Below are 15,328 nucleotides of genomic sequence, written 5' to 3'. Positions count from 1 at the left end.
TGCGGTGGAAGCCGGAGCCCTACTCATGCTGGGCAAGTGCTCTGCCTCTGAGCTGCACCCCAGTTCTGCAGTTCATTCTTTGAAAAGGTTTGTCTTCAGTGCATAGGAGGTGGTCTCCTACAAGGGACCCTACAAGGAGCCCTGCTCTGGGGCACATTCTTTCCTTAGGTTTCACCACCTGTCTTAGATACGTGAGTGACGTCTCTGAGAGGATATGGCCTCCAGCCTGGACCCTGGCTCTGTACTGCCCAAGGTGCTCTGGCCACCACCACAACCTGATATGGGGTGCTTCACTCCCAAGGCACGGGGTGGAAAGCAGCTGCTTCCCTCTTCATGCAGTCCAAACTGTTCTTACCAAATTCAGCTGTCTTCATAACGAAACCAGAGGATACTCTTTACTTTTAATTTCTTATAAAACTTCCAGGAAATTAAAAGAGTCAAGAAGAAAATAGAAAAAAATGCCACTTTAATTAAACTGTTCAATCTGAATTTTTCCCACTGACACCAACTGAAATTAAAATAGAAGTCAATTTCTGCAGCCTTTCAAGGCAGCTTTTGAAATGTCAAGGTTTTAAAAATTATTTTACAGCACAAATTTACATATAAATACAATCTGTACCATGTATTAACTGAACAGTCAATGAGCTTCCATCACAGAGGAGATCTGATACTGAGACAGGCCAGACAGGATTGAATCACTGACTCTTTAGTGGGAGACATTTCAACCTGAAGAAGAAAACAGAAAAGAGAGAAATGGTAAGTTAGATACAAACTGAAAGCCAAACAGCACTGGGGCTCTTGCTCAGTGGTAGAGTGCTTCTAGGTTGGATTCTCAGTAGTGAAGAAGAAAAACAAAAAATCCAAACAACTCTCTAAGGACTAAAAATGTCACATTTTGCCCCGGCTCACATAAAAACCTGCATCTACAAAATACAAGGGATGACTGCACACTAGGAAGCCTGGCTTAATCTGTATCGTCAGCTGCTTCTTCTCTTACCCTAAAACACACACAGAGCCATAACCTTCCTGTCTTATATTAGAACACATTTATAAGAACAATTTCTAATCCCAGTTGCACTTCTCCACCTTATCCATTTATAACCTTCAGAAAGGAATTAAAATATTATTTTATTTATTTATTTATTTTTGGTACCGGGGATTGAACTCATGACTGTGCCAGCCAGGCACTTACGCCACTGAACTATTTTAATTCCCGGACCAGGAATTAAAATATGTTTGCTCCAGGGCCCAAATCCTGGTAGGATTGTTGGATTTACATCTCAGTTTCATACATCCAATAGTTCATGGTTGCTCTCCTCAGAGTAGAGCTGGTTTACATTGATCCTAGGTCTTTGCTCTGCATAGAAATAAAAACATCCATGATGACAGAATAGCTGGATACACTGTGATGTATTTGTAGCAAAAAAAAAAAAAAAAATGCCCCTGCCTGGTATACTTCAATTTCTGTTGTTGCCCAGGTAACAGTTCCTGTTACAGTTCTTGTTACTTCTGTTTCTTAGAAACAGCTGGACACTATGATGCATATTGATCACCAAATACTCTGTTTCTGTACTTTCTTCCTACTATAAGCTCCAAAATACCAGGGCCTGACATTTTTTCCCTAGAGATCAGTGCCTGTTGACGTAAATATGTCTGCTTCCAAATTGTGGGTAATGTTCTATGTTTGCCATTGCATATTTACAAAAAGGAATACTCCAAATCACCAAGAATGGTCCAGCTATTGCCATCTAGGAATTTCCTAAACCAGATGCCAAAGGTACCATACAACAAAATTCCTAAAGTTGAAAACTACCAAGAGTAATCAGTAGTGATAGAATCCAGGAGACTGCTTACCTTTGGGGAGGAGGGAAAGGATGGTCACTGGGAGGAGAGAGGAGAGGGCTTTCTTCTTGATCTAGGTGCTTTCCCCACGAGTGTACTCAGGTAGTGGAAATGTGTGGAACCCTGAACTTAAGCTGTTTGCACATTCACATATGTGTATGCAATAAAAAGTTGACCTAACTGTATGATTCCGTTTCCATGGCATCCCAAAACATGCAAAGCTAGCATATAGTAAGTGAAAGGAAACAGATCAGAGTCTCCTGGGGGGAAAAGGGGCAGACTGCAACTGCTACCAGAACCAGGCTATGCTGCCACTGAAGAAAAGTATCAAGGACCCTTGCCAAGAGTGAGACCCCATGCCAGTGCTGGGGATGCAGACATGCACAGTTGTAGCCCCCACATTTGTCACATGCAGGAGACACATGCAGACAGTCAAAGCATAGAGAGGGGGTGCTCTTTTGATGACAGCTCCCCACCCTGGGATCCTTGGGAGGAGCCTAGGAGGCTTGAGGATAAGAGGCCATAAGAATCATACCTCTAAGCAACCAAAGAGTGATATTTCTTTTTTACCACCAACCCTCTCTTCCACTCCTCCCAGCCTTTCTTCAGAGATAAGTGCTCTTGAGTGTATGGTAAGAGTGCCTTCAGGTTTCTTGTGTCAAAAGGTATGTGCTATGTATGGTCTGAATATGAATCCCCAAAGGCCACATGTTAAACTTGCCTCCCCCACACAATGGTGGTACTGGGAGACAACAGAACTTTTAAGAGGTGGAAACTAGTGGTAGGTCTTTAGGTCATCGAGGGTGTGCCCTTGAAGGAGACAAAGGCATCCAGCCTCTTCCTCTTGTTCCTTTCTACTTGCTGGCCATGAGGTGAACAGTATTGTTTTATCTTATGCTCGTGCTTTAATGTGCTGCCTCATTGGAGGCCTAAGAGAACACAGCAACCGACCATGGACCAGATGCTCTAAAACTGTAGACCAAAATAAACTCTCTCTCTTCATAATTTGATTATTTCAGATGATATTTCCCTCTTCACCTTGGGACCACAGCTGAGATGCCCTTCCCCATCCTGGGGTGGCAGGTAGGTCACACAGCTGTCGTGGCCTATAAACTGTGGCTGGAAGAGCCATCTCCAACTTTCAGGGTACCTCTGACCCATCCACCTCCTAAGAAGACCATGTGCTGAAGTGGGAGAGAACTGGGGTCCTTGATTATATTCATGCTTTCCTGTGCTACGGAGTGCCAGAAGGGATCTCTTTTCTTTTTGTTTTTTGAGACAGGGTCTTGCTATGTAGCCCAGGCTGGCCTTAAACTTGTAGCAATCTTCCTTCTTCAGCCTTCAGAGTGCTGAGATTACAGGTGTGCACCACCACACCTGGCCTATGGGCCTCTATTCCGTTATAACTAGCTTACTCACTCTGACTAATATAATTGGCTATCTAGTTGGGAAAAAATAGCTTAGATGTCTACCTTACTCTGTTCCCAACAAAATAAAATGAGCCAAATGGATTAAAACAGAAACAAAACTATAAACTCATTAGGGCAATGTGTGTACATGTGTGGGAAAGATGTGTGTGTGTGTGTGTGTGTGTGTGTGTGTGTGTGTGATATGTACATAAACATCTTGAGAGGAAGGCCTTTTTTATTCTTTCCCCAGTACTAGGCACTGAATCAGGGTCTTTTCACTGAACTGCATCCCTAGATCATTTGTTATTTTTTGTTTTGAGTTGGGGTCTAAACTGTTAAGTTACCCAGACTGGGCTTGAACTTGTTCTCCTCCTGCCTCAGCCTCCCATAGTGCTGCAATTACAGGGTGCACCAACACATCTAGCTAAGGGAAACTTTTTAAAAAGGTAAAATTGTAGTCAGGCATGGTGGTGGGTGCCTTGTGATAATGTAATTTGTAATAATAACAAAGTAGTTGAGGGCAAGGGGAAGTTCAGTGGTAGAGTATTTGCTTAGTAAAGCTCAAGGTTCCATCTCTAGTACTGTATATACAATAGTAATAGTAATAATAATAATAATAATCCCAGCAGTCTAGGAGGTTTGAGGCAGTGGGGTGACAAGTTCAAGACCAGCCCAGTCAACTTAGTGAGTTAGTGTCATCATGTCTCAGAATGAAAAATACAAAACAGGATGGGGATATAGATCAGTAAGAAGGCCCTGAGTTTGATTCCCCGTACAGGAAAAACAAAGAGTAGTTGAGAAATGCTCAAGATAACCTTCACTTAATATAGTTTATAATGAATAAACACTGTTTTATTGTTAATATTCAAACTCTACTCATATTTTTTTCTCCCTACTTTTTGATTTTAACCAAAAAAATTTTGTTTTAAAGTACAGCTATATAAATTAAAGTATGTTTTAAAAGAAAAACAAAGAGTCTGAAAAGCAGCGTGTGAACTGAATGTCGGCATTTCTGTTAGGCCCAGGGGACACGAGCTCCCCTCCCTGCATGGCTCCTGTGCTGTTCCCGCTTCTCTGGACACCAGAAGCAGAAGCACCAGGCCCAGCACTGATCCTGGGACCCGAGGTTACCTACTTTCCTTCCTTCCTTCCTTCCTTCCTTCCTTCCTTCCTTCCTTCCTTCCTTCCTTCCTTCCTTCCTTCCTTTCTCTCTCTCTCTCTCTCTCTCTCTCTCTCTCTCTCTCTCTCTCACTTGAGCTCTTTTTGGTCTTTCCTTCTTTGTTGTTTTATGTTTCTCTTTTTGAGGTGCCTCAGGTTTTGAATGTGCATCTGAAACACGAATGTAATAAACACTTGAACTATAGGGAAAACAAAGACTAGGAAAATAAGCTCCTAAACTGCTGTTAGGAGTCCGACGGGACAGAACCTTTCTGTGAGCGCGGGGCTTCCGCCCTTTGATTTGCGTCTGCTTCGGTGATGAACAGATGAGTGCGAGGCACTGTGGCGCTGCTCAGGAAGCGGCCTGAAGCCTCAGTACCACACTGTGCCACCCAGGCAGGCCCCTCTGTCCCTTCCTGCCGAGGACCTGGATGGAGATGAAGTCGCAGCAGAAAGCCCACTCGCTTCTACAATGGATCCTCAGTAAGCTCGGCGCCAGACAGCAGCTGAGGCCTGGCTCCAGAGCCAACCCTGAGGTTCTGGCGCATGGCACAACTTCTCCAACTTTCCTTCCCTATTGTTAAAACAGGTGACAAGAATCCCTGCTCTCTTAGGGACATACGGAGGATGAGCTCAGACCAGGCATCTGAGTCTCATAGCTCAGAATTTGGCATATAAATATCAGCTCTTCTTTTTACAAAAAGTTGTTTTAGTGGAGAACACCACATAACAACACAATGTATGTAATAATTAAAAATATTAAAGAAGCTGAGCGGGTGGCACACTCCTATAATCCTAGCTACCGTACTTGGGAGGCTGAGGCAGAAGGATCACAAACTTGAGGCCAGCCCAAGGGACTTAGTGAGACCCTGCCTTGAAATAAAAAAAATATATAAAAATATAAAAATATCCTGGGTATGAATCTCAGAATGAAGCCCCAGTCCTGAGAAAAGCAAAAGAAAGAAAAGACTAAACAAATTGCTTGAGTCTAGATTTACCACCTTGATTTGAATGAAAATGTTTTCATAGGTTGTTAATTTGTAGGTAATCAGAACAAAATATCATGGTAGTATAAGCAGTACAAGTCATTAAATAAAATTTTTCCACTTAAAGAAAAGTTTAAAAATGTTTTAAGAATGAGGCTATTTTCTAAACCTAGTAAACAAATGCCTGTAATTTCTAGTTTTAAGAGTTCGTCAAAGGGTGGGTGTGGCATGCCTGTAATCCCAGCACTTGGGAGCCTGAGGCAGGAGGATCACTGTGAATTTGAGGCCAGCCTGAAATCCTGTCTAAAAAAGATTAAAACAAGAAAAAGAGTTGGTCAGGTTTTGACCTCCTTTGATTTGATTTTTTATGCTAGTTTTTGAAAATCATGTATCCTAAGCAAACTATGCAGCAAATCATTATAAATTATTTTATGTGTATCAAAGACATTCTGGAAAAGAATGGAAGAAATAATAATGAAGGAATAATTGTCTCGCAAAATATCTTTCAAGGGCTGACACCAATTTTAAATTAACGATTTAAACAACTAAAGCAAAAAAAAATTGCATTCACTGCAGTTTTCCCAAGCTTCATACGTTTCTTTCTAGCTCTCTTTGAAAGCTGAAATAATTAACCAAACCAATATTCAAATGTGTACTGTAGGAAAATATAAAGTAGATATTGAAATTGTATGCTATTTAATATCGGGGTGACTATGTCAGATATTTGTTAACACAGCCTTCAAGGAGATGACAAAAAGCAGTCTAAACATCTTATCAGGAGATGTCACTGTAAGATGGCAGCGCACAGGAATCGCTCACAGATAGCGGAAGGGGAGGATGAATGGTGCTTTCTTCTGAAAGAACTAGTTTTATTTTGTTTGCCCCATAGTCAAACTGTAGCAGAGTCTTAAAATGTTCTTCTCCCATCTTTGTACACAGAGTTTTATTCTTTAAAAACCTGTAAGAGTGATGAAAGTTCAGATGCTTCTCAGTCTACAATACACACCTGAATCCAGGAAGGGAAGGTTTAAAGGCCTCCCGCGCTGCTGAGCAACAGCTGTGTTCAGGCACCAGGTGGAGGCAACGGGTTTCAAAATGTGACCAGAAAGAAACAGGAAATAAGTAGGTCAGGTGGGCCCGGAGTCAGGTTAGAGCGGTGGGTGGGTGCAGGGACCGCCTAGAGCTGAGGTGCAGGTGAGCCGGGCACTCTGCGCTCACCGGGGGGGGCAGGCTGCAGCGCCCGAGCTCCTGCTTTGCCCCTCTGCATCTCAGGCCGGGAAGGGGGGTGTCAGGCGGGCTCAGGAGGCGCTGGCTCACTCGCTGAAAACCCTCACTCATTTGTCCGGCATTCATTCAGTCTTTCCCCACCGAACAAACAGTGTGCTTCTCTTTACTTCCCTCGAGCCGCTCAGGCCAGGGGCTGAGGACCTAGCCACCGAGCCACTTCTGCCCTCGGGGCCACTGGGGCAGGGAAGTCAGACGCAGGAAGCCCAGGTGCACCAAGGGTGTCCCAGGGTACACACTCCAGCTCACTGCAGAGATGTGGCAGGGCCGTCTGAGAAGAAATTAACAACTTAGTAAGGAACAAACAGTCTAAGACAGGGTCCTAGCCCAGAAAATTGAAGAGGACTAATTTCACTCAGATGAAACTATCAACAAAGAAAAAAAATGAAAATAAATAATTATGTTCACACTACTTAAAAGATGACTACATTTTCAGGTAGAAGAGAAGAAAAACTTAAAAATACGCATCAAAGTGTTAACAGTGGTTATTTCTAGGAGATGAGATTACGAAGGGGATTTTAGCTTTCTTCATCCTCTGTGTGTGTGTGTGTCTGGGTATTGAACACAGGACCTTATTTTTTTAGTTTTAATTTTGAGACAGGGTCTCACTGGATCACTGTGTCAATAAGTTGCCCAAGCTGGGCTTGAATTTGTGATCGATCCTCTTGTCTCAGCCTCTCAGAATACTGGGATTACATGCATGTATCACCATATTAAGCCATTTATACACTTTTGAATTTTAAAGTTCAAGGATGGATGATTTTGTAATTTTAAAAAAATGGCTTTTTTTCCCCACAAAAAGAAATGGATATTTTCAATCACCTAAAAGAAGTATTTAATATTTCCATGTAACTTTTAAAAAGTAATGTCCACATAGCCACATTTTCTCATACAGTTTGAATTGAGTGTATATGATTTCTGGCTGTGTTTATAATCAAATAAGAAGCTGATGAAATTTTATAGAGAGTTAGAAAACATAAGTGATAGGGTTGGTGCCACAGCCTGGTGTAGAGCACCTGTAAGGCTGGAAATAGTGACTCTTCACTTCATCGAAGTTACAGTGGGATCTCTCCATTTTCAGGAGAGGAACATGCTGGGACCATGAGAAACGTTAGGGTCTTGACTGATAACGGGAAAACACTAACCCCACACTCAATGCTGCTTTATTCTGCCTAACAAAATAGAAGAGAAAGGCATGAAAAGATCAAACATGTTCAAATAACTAAGTCCCCAAGTAAACCTGAAGAATACAGAAATATCCAGTGCCCAGGACAACTGAACATCCACAGATAAACAAACAAAAAACAAAGCCTGGACACTGACCTTGTTTACATCTACACAAAAATTATTTCAAAATGGACCATCCTCCTAAATGTAAAGTAGAAAACTCTAAAATGTCTACAAAAAACAGAGGTAATCTTGGGTATGAGTGTGAGGTTTCAAGTACAATGCTTAAAGCATCCCTAAGGCAAAAAAGTTTGATAGTTGGACTGTACTAAAATTAAAAATGAGTTCTTGTGAAAGACACTATTAAGAGAAAGTCTTAACTAGGAGAAAACATGTGCAAATCACATGAAAGATTCTAGACTTTAGCCACAGTATACAAATAACTCCTAAACCTCAGCCATGAGAAAACAATTTTTTAAATGAGCAAAAGACAGGAATGGATATGTTACCACAGAAGATATACAGATACAAATAAACAGAAAAATGATGCCAAGCATTGTGCCCCAATAGCGAATTCCAAATTGAAACAATAAGGAGGTACCACTACATCCCCACTAGAGTGGCTAGAAACAAAAAACAAAACCCAGAAAATATTAATTGCTTGTGAAGATGTAGACCAATTGGAACTCAAGCTCATTTCCAGCTAGAATGCAAGATGGTACCACCACTTAGGAAGGCAGCTGTGCTAACCACTATACCACCAATGCATACCGCCACTTTGAAATTCAGTCAAGCAGTTTCCTAGAAGATATCTTAGCCTCTTTCTCCCAGCTGGAGACCAGACCCTGCCTCTCAACTGCGAGTCAGCCGTGATCCTCCCATCCAATCACCTTCCAGAAGACCTACCTCGGCTGGAGGAGGCTTTGGGGGACATCTAAATACAAACTGTAACATTTTGCCTGCAACTCCCAAAACACTCATATCCGTCTTTTTATGCAAAATACATTTGGTTTGTCTCTGTCTCTCTCGGTTTTTTTGGTTTTTTTTTTTTGTCTTTTGTCTTTTTGAGACAGGGTCTCACTATGCAGTTCAGGCTGGTCTTGAACTCACTTTGTAGCCCAGACTGGCCTCAAACTTAATGATCCTCCTTGCCTCCACCTTTTGGGCTCCCATCGTGCCCAGCTTTCTTGTTTTTTTGAGACAGGATCTCACTATATAGTTCAGGCTAGCCTTGGTTTCACTCAGTGCTACTGGGGAGTTGCTGCTTCCAGATCCCCTCCTGGAGACAGCTTTGAAACAGCTTCAGAAAGAACTTTTATATGCACTCTAAACTGTGCATGTGCGTGTACACCTCTCTCTCTCTGATAGATAGGTTTCAACAAATGAGTTTGTGTTAATATCTCCAGCTTAGCCCAGCACCTCAGTGTCCATCCTAGGATTCTCTTCTGCTTTTTTTCTGGTTGCTTTTTTCTCAGTCAATGAACAGCCTGTCTTGTTTTTTTTTTTTTTTTTTTTTTTTTTTTTGCCTTTTTCCTTTTTATTGGTACCAGGGATTGAACTCATGACTGCCTGTTTACAAGGCAGGCGCTTATGCCGCTGAGCTAAATCCCCAGCCCCTGCCTGTCTTGTTTTCTTAATTGTTTACTCTTATGATACAAAGAGGAGTTTCACAAGTCATAACATATATCCTTTTGAGAAGCAAATATATCAACCAGAACATAACTTAAATATAGTTCTTTTATCTTTAGACTCACAGTAGTCAAACAGTCTTAAACCCAGTATGGCAATAATCCCATCTATTGGGAGGCTGAGGCAGGAGGGTCATAAGTTCAAAGCCAGGCTGGCAATTTAGTAACTTAGTGAGACTCAGTCTCAAATAAGCAACCCCATACTGTCTTAGATCCTTTCATTCTCAGTTAATTAAGCTATCTACTTGTAAACAGATTTGTCAGTATATGCATTCCATCTTCAGTTCCCCCAGCATTTTGGGTGATTTCTAAAATTTTGCATATAATAAACTCACTCTTTGTTTGTTTTGAGACAGAGTCTTGCTGTATAGTTCAAGTTAATCTTCAGCTTTTTATGTAGCACAAGCTGTGCTCCAATTCTTTTTTGTTGTTGTTGCTGTTTTTCGTTTTTTGTTTTTTTTGAGACAAGATCATTTTATGTAGTTCAGGCTTCCCTTGAATTTATTACATAGCCTAGCTGGTCTTGAACTCACAGCAATTCTCTTGCCTTAGCCTCTTAGCACTACTATATCTGTCTGGGCTCCAAGTCTTTTCTCTTCTTTTCGGTTCCAAATATTGATCCTCTTGCCTCAGCCTCCTGAGTGCTATGATTGCAGACATGTCTCACTATGCTCAGCTCTCTCTCTCTCTCTCTCTCTCTCTGGTTTTTCTCACTATGCAGTTCAAGACTGCTGGCCATCAATTCACTATGTTGCCCAGATTGGCCTTGAACTCATGGAGATCCTCTTGCCCCAGCCTCTCAAGTGCTGGGATTACAGGAGTGAGCCACTGTGCTTGGCTTCTTGCTTTTTTTTTATTTTTGAAAAATTACACTGATGGAAAAAAAAACTACACTGATGTTTTTTCAGGGTTGAACCAATCAGCCTTGCATTCCTGTGATAAAGTCCATTAAGTTATATTATTCATTTGTTATGCTGCAGGGTTAAATTTTTGTGTGTTTTGTTCAGGAATTTTATATCTATGCTCATGTGGCATATTGTCCTATAATAGCTTTTTTTTCTTACAAAGTCTTTGCTTCTGATACCAAGATAACTTGGTCTCAGAAAGTGAGTTGGGAAGAATTCTCTTCTGTTCCATTTTTCTGAAAATAATGTATGGAATTGGTGTAATTTCTTAGTTTGGTACAATTTGCCAGTAAAAGCATCTGAGCATGCAGCTCTCTTTAATAGAAGAGTTTAATTATAAGTTCAGTTTTTAAAAATAGAGTTACTGAGCCAGGTGTGGTGGCACATGCCTGTAATCTTCAGCACTCAGGAGGCTTAGGCAGGAGGATTACTGTGAGTTTGAGGCCAATTTGGGCTACATAGCAAGGCCAATGAAGTGGGTTCATAAACAATACAGGAATCCAAGCGGCCAAATTGATAAATTTGTAATTTAATTAGCTGAGCTCAGCGACCTCTCGTGTGGACCCATTTCAGTCTCACCAAGTGGCCACGAACTAGAAAATTACAATTATACAGAGAACCACAAAAAGACATCCTGTTGGAAACAATTTAGCTAGAATCTTATATTAATTTTTGGTTGACACCTGTATTCTGCTTCTTTTGTTGAACAGGTTAATTTTTTTCTTGTGGATACAGCTCATTCTAGTTTTTCATGGGACTTATACCTTGGGTAATTTTCCATTTTCCTGGGTCAGAAAAACAGGGCATTAATTAAACGCAGGGCTCAAGATGGCATCAGTTATGCCAAGCTACAACAGCCAAGACCAGCCTGAACTATGTAACAAGATCCTGTCTCAAAAAAACAAGCAAAGAGAGAGAGAGAGAGAGAGAGAGAGAGAGAGAGAGAGAGGTATTCATGTTATGTATTTCTTCTCTAGTGAGCTTCCTATGAAGTTAAGCAGTCATTTACTGTGCATTGCAGCAATTCCACTGCTAGGTACTCACCCAAGTGAACTGAAAATTTATGTGAAGCCCAAACCTTTCCAACCGGAAGTCCTACTGTATGACAAATAAGCTAGACTATCAACATGATTTGCTTGGAAGCTGCCTACAGGGTTGGTAAAGCACACTTCTGGGCACGTTTGTGTGGGTCATGGAGATGTGACTTTGGGTACAGTACTATTGCCACGCCTGATGGGTGAGGCCATTACTGGCAGGCACAGTGGGAAACTACAAAAGAACAAAGCTGTGTCCATCTGCATCTCTTGTCCTGAGAAACGTGACCACACTCACATCTGTCCTGCACTTTTGGAGCGCAACAACAATATTTCTGCCCCCAAATTCCTCAAAGCAGCAAACTCTTCCCCTTCCCTTTTTTTTTTTTTTTTTTTTGTCTTTTTCGTTTTTATCGGTACCAGGGATCAAACTCACGACTGCCTGCTTGCAAGGCAGGCGCTTATGCCGCTGAGCTAAATCCCCAGCCCCTCTTCCCCTTCCCTTTAAATCTTTTGTTCTACCCTTGCTTCTGTTGCTTCTGCTCTCTGAATTCAGCCCACTTCCACTGGCGTGAATAAACAGCTGCAGTTTATACAGAGCCTTCTCAGTGGTCTCTCTCCACTCTGCACCTTTAATAACTGCATTTAGTCTCTAGCTCCATCCAGCAGCTGTTGCCTGCTTTGCTACTGGGTGAGCAAAGCAGGTTTGTTCTGCCATGATGTTCCTGCCTTGGAGCCAGTTGACCACAGACTGGATCCTCTGACACCATGAGACAAATAAATTTCTTCTCTTTTAAATTGTGAATGTCAGGTATTTTGCCCAGCAATGGAAAAGCTGAATGATACATATGGCAAGTTACAGGATATGCTATAGGAACATTAAGGAATGGCTCCTGCTTGATACCAACTCTTGAAGGACTTCAAGATAAGACAGTCTTAGTCCTTAACCACGGCTGGACTCTGACGCAGGATGAACCCACACAGAAAATCTCCAGGTCAGCCTGGACCATCAGGGCCCTTCCCTAAAACTGGAATTTGAGTGACTGGCCTGTGATGTGCAGCCCAGGAAAAAGAGGTAGTGATAGGCCTATGCTTTCCTCCATGTGGTTGAAGGAGATAGATATTAGCAAGGCCCAGAGATGGGTTGAAATGAGGGACAAATCACATCAGTTTGCTTCCAGGTCTCCCTCAGCATTCCTCTTCTAAGCCCAGAGCCCTATAGGAAACATAAATTGGATTTTTGTTACTTAGTCCAGGGCATTCTAATTCTCAGATGCCTCTCCTTCCTTGGACAATGTATGTTTCCATTTAGCGAAGAGAATTTTTTCATACTGTCTGTCACTCTCTCCACTGGCTCTCTTCTCTTTAGCCTAAGTAGAAGACACCACACTACTTCTCACTTTTCATCTTTCATAAAGGGAAATTCTCTTTGACTTGTTACTCGTACGCTTCTTGACATGGAGAAAATGCTCCAAGGACAGTCGCACGGGGGCTCAGGTCCATAATCAAACTACACTGGGGGGTTGAGGCGAGAAGATCGCAGGTTTGAGCTGAGCCCGGGGAACTGAGTAACATAGAGAGAGAGCCTGTCTCAAAATTAAAAAGTAGAAAGAAAGCGGAAGATGTGTGAAGACCTTGGATTCAATCCCTAGTCCTCACAGAACAACAAAAACAAAAAGCCAAAGACCACCTAATCAACCAACCAAAACAAACATGAAGACTTGCCTGAAAGCATATGAATTTTGGGCTGATATATACCAAAGAGTGACAATAATTTGAGATTTTTCCCTTTCTTGGAAGTGAAAATGAACTTGTTTCCTTAAAGGTTTGTTTCTCTCGAGTGTTTATTATTAGTAGTATTATTATTGTTAAAGGAAAACTGCTGGGCACTCTGAGTTCACAGTGATTCTGGATGTGCTCAGTTTACCTCCATTTCACACCTTTCCTACTTCAGGGCCACCTGTGCCACACTTTAGACAGAATCACCTTAGATTTTGACTCTTGCTGTTGAAATTAAGGCAACTGAAATTACTTTCTCCTCTTTAGTTACAGAAACAAGCAAATGAAAGGAAAATGAAAAGAACATTGTTTTTTTTTTTTTTTCTAAGTGGCAATAGGATGTCATTTAAATAAAGAGTCAAGTGAATCTTTGGGATGGGCATTTCTAAAGCTCCTCAGCTGGCGGAGAAAACTGTTAGTCCCTTGTTTTTGGCATGACTTCGTTTGCTGACAATATAGGGATCCAGGGATGACAGAAGGAGGCTCAGTCCAAAGATTCTGGTGACCTTCTGTCTGCACACAGTTTACTCCATGCCAGGGACAATGTTGAGTTGAATTTGGCTTCAGCTGTTGGTGCGAATGTAAATTTGTATTTTCAGTGCCAAACACCTTGCCTTTTTTCTTCTTTGTTATTTTAGATGTAGGGAGCTGGAAGGACACCAATAAACTTCTTGGCTCTGATTATTTCAACTGCTGTGATGTTAATGAGTCACTAATTGCAAAAATAAAATATCATGGAACTCCTCTGCTAAAGGAAGAATTTCAAAGCCTGTTCTTTCTGTTGACAGAAGTGCCCTTCTGAGATGCTTAAGGAGCCATGATATGCTCTGAATACTTTTTTCCCCCTTGAAAACAAATTCCAAAAGGTAAGAACAGGCAATTCACAAAGGAAGAAAGGCAAATAGCCAATATACATGGAAATGTGTTCAGTAAAGAAGATGCACATTGAAACAGTGACATTTTTTCTCCTACCACATAAGAAAAAAATTACATGCAGGCATCATTTTATTGCATGCCATTTTATTGTGCTTTGAAAATATTGCTTTATGTACAAATTGAAGGTTAGTAGCAACCTTGCATGGAACAAGTTTATTGGTGCCATTTTCCCAATAACCCATGTGATCATTAGCAGTGAAGAAATTTTTAATTAAGGCACATATGCACTTTTTAAAGACCACATAACGTTCTTGCACACTTAATAGATAGTATAGATATAATTTTTACATGTACTGGGAAACCAACAACTTTGTAAGTTGCTTTATTGCAGTACTCACTTTGTTGCAGTGGATTGCAACTGAGCCTGCTTATATTTCCAAGTATGTGTGTATTATACAGAGGCTTATGAAAATCCCCAGAAATGCTGAAAAAATAAGTGAGCACTTTATTTTTGTGGTATTGAGGACTGAACCCAGGGCCCTTGCCCTGAGTTATATCCCCAACCTTTAAGCACTTTAAATTTTGACCAACACTTGTTGAACTGTTAAGTTGCTTAGCTTGGACTTTAACTTGCAGTCTTCCTGCATCAGCCTCCCAGAGTGCTGTAATTATAGGCATGTGCCATCGTGCCAGGCTTTGAGCACTATTTGTATTCCATTGAAGGGAGTATGGACTGTCCCACCGTGTAGGTGAATCTGGCATTGAACATCAGTGTTTAAATGTGAATCATTTGCCCAGCAATTGTTCTTCCAGCCACTCACTTAAAAGACCGGCTGTGAGGTCATTTACAGAAGGTTGCCCAAGAGAGAGACTAGAAACAAGCTAATGTTCACCAGCAGGAGCTGGTTAGGTAAATGACTGCACAGCTATCTGTATAGTCTAGGCCAGGAACTAAACATGAAGGTACAGAACTTCATATGAAAATGTGGAGAGGTGCTGTTGATACAGTTCCAAGTATAAAAAAACGGCTTATTGTGATTCCATTTCTGTACAGCGAAGTCTGCTTTTGTGCATTAAAACAAAAGCCATCTGGTGAATCACGAAAGAATAGATACCACATGATTCTGCTTACATGAGGTTCTTCAGGTAGGCAAATTTATGGAGACAGACAGTAGAATGGTGGTTGCCAAGGAAAAGGGG

This window comes from Cavia porcellus, unplaced genomic scaffold, assembly GCF_034190915.1.
Source record: "Cavia porcellus strain 051 isolate PalLab524CR breed Dunkin Hartley unplaced genomic scaffold, mCavPor4.1 scaffold_7, whole genome shotgun sequence".
NCBI classification, from domain to species: Eukaryota; Metazoa; Chordata; class Mammalia; order Rodentia; family Caviidae; genus Cavia; species Cavia porcellus.
The sequence above is the reverse complement of the archived record's forward strand: the minus strand, read 5'-3'. Positions refer to the sequence as shown.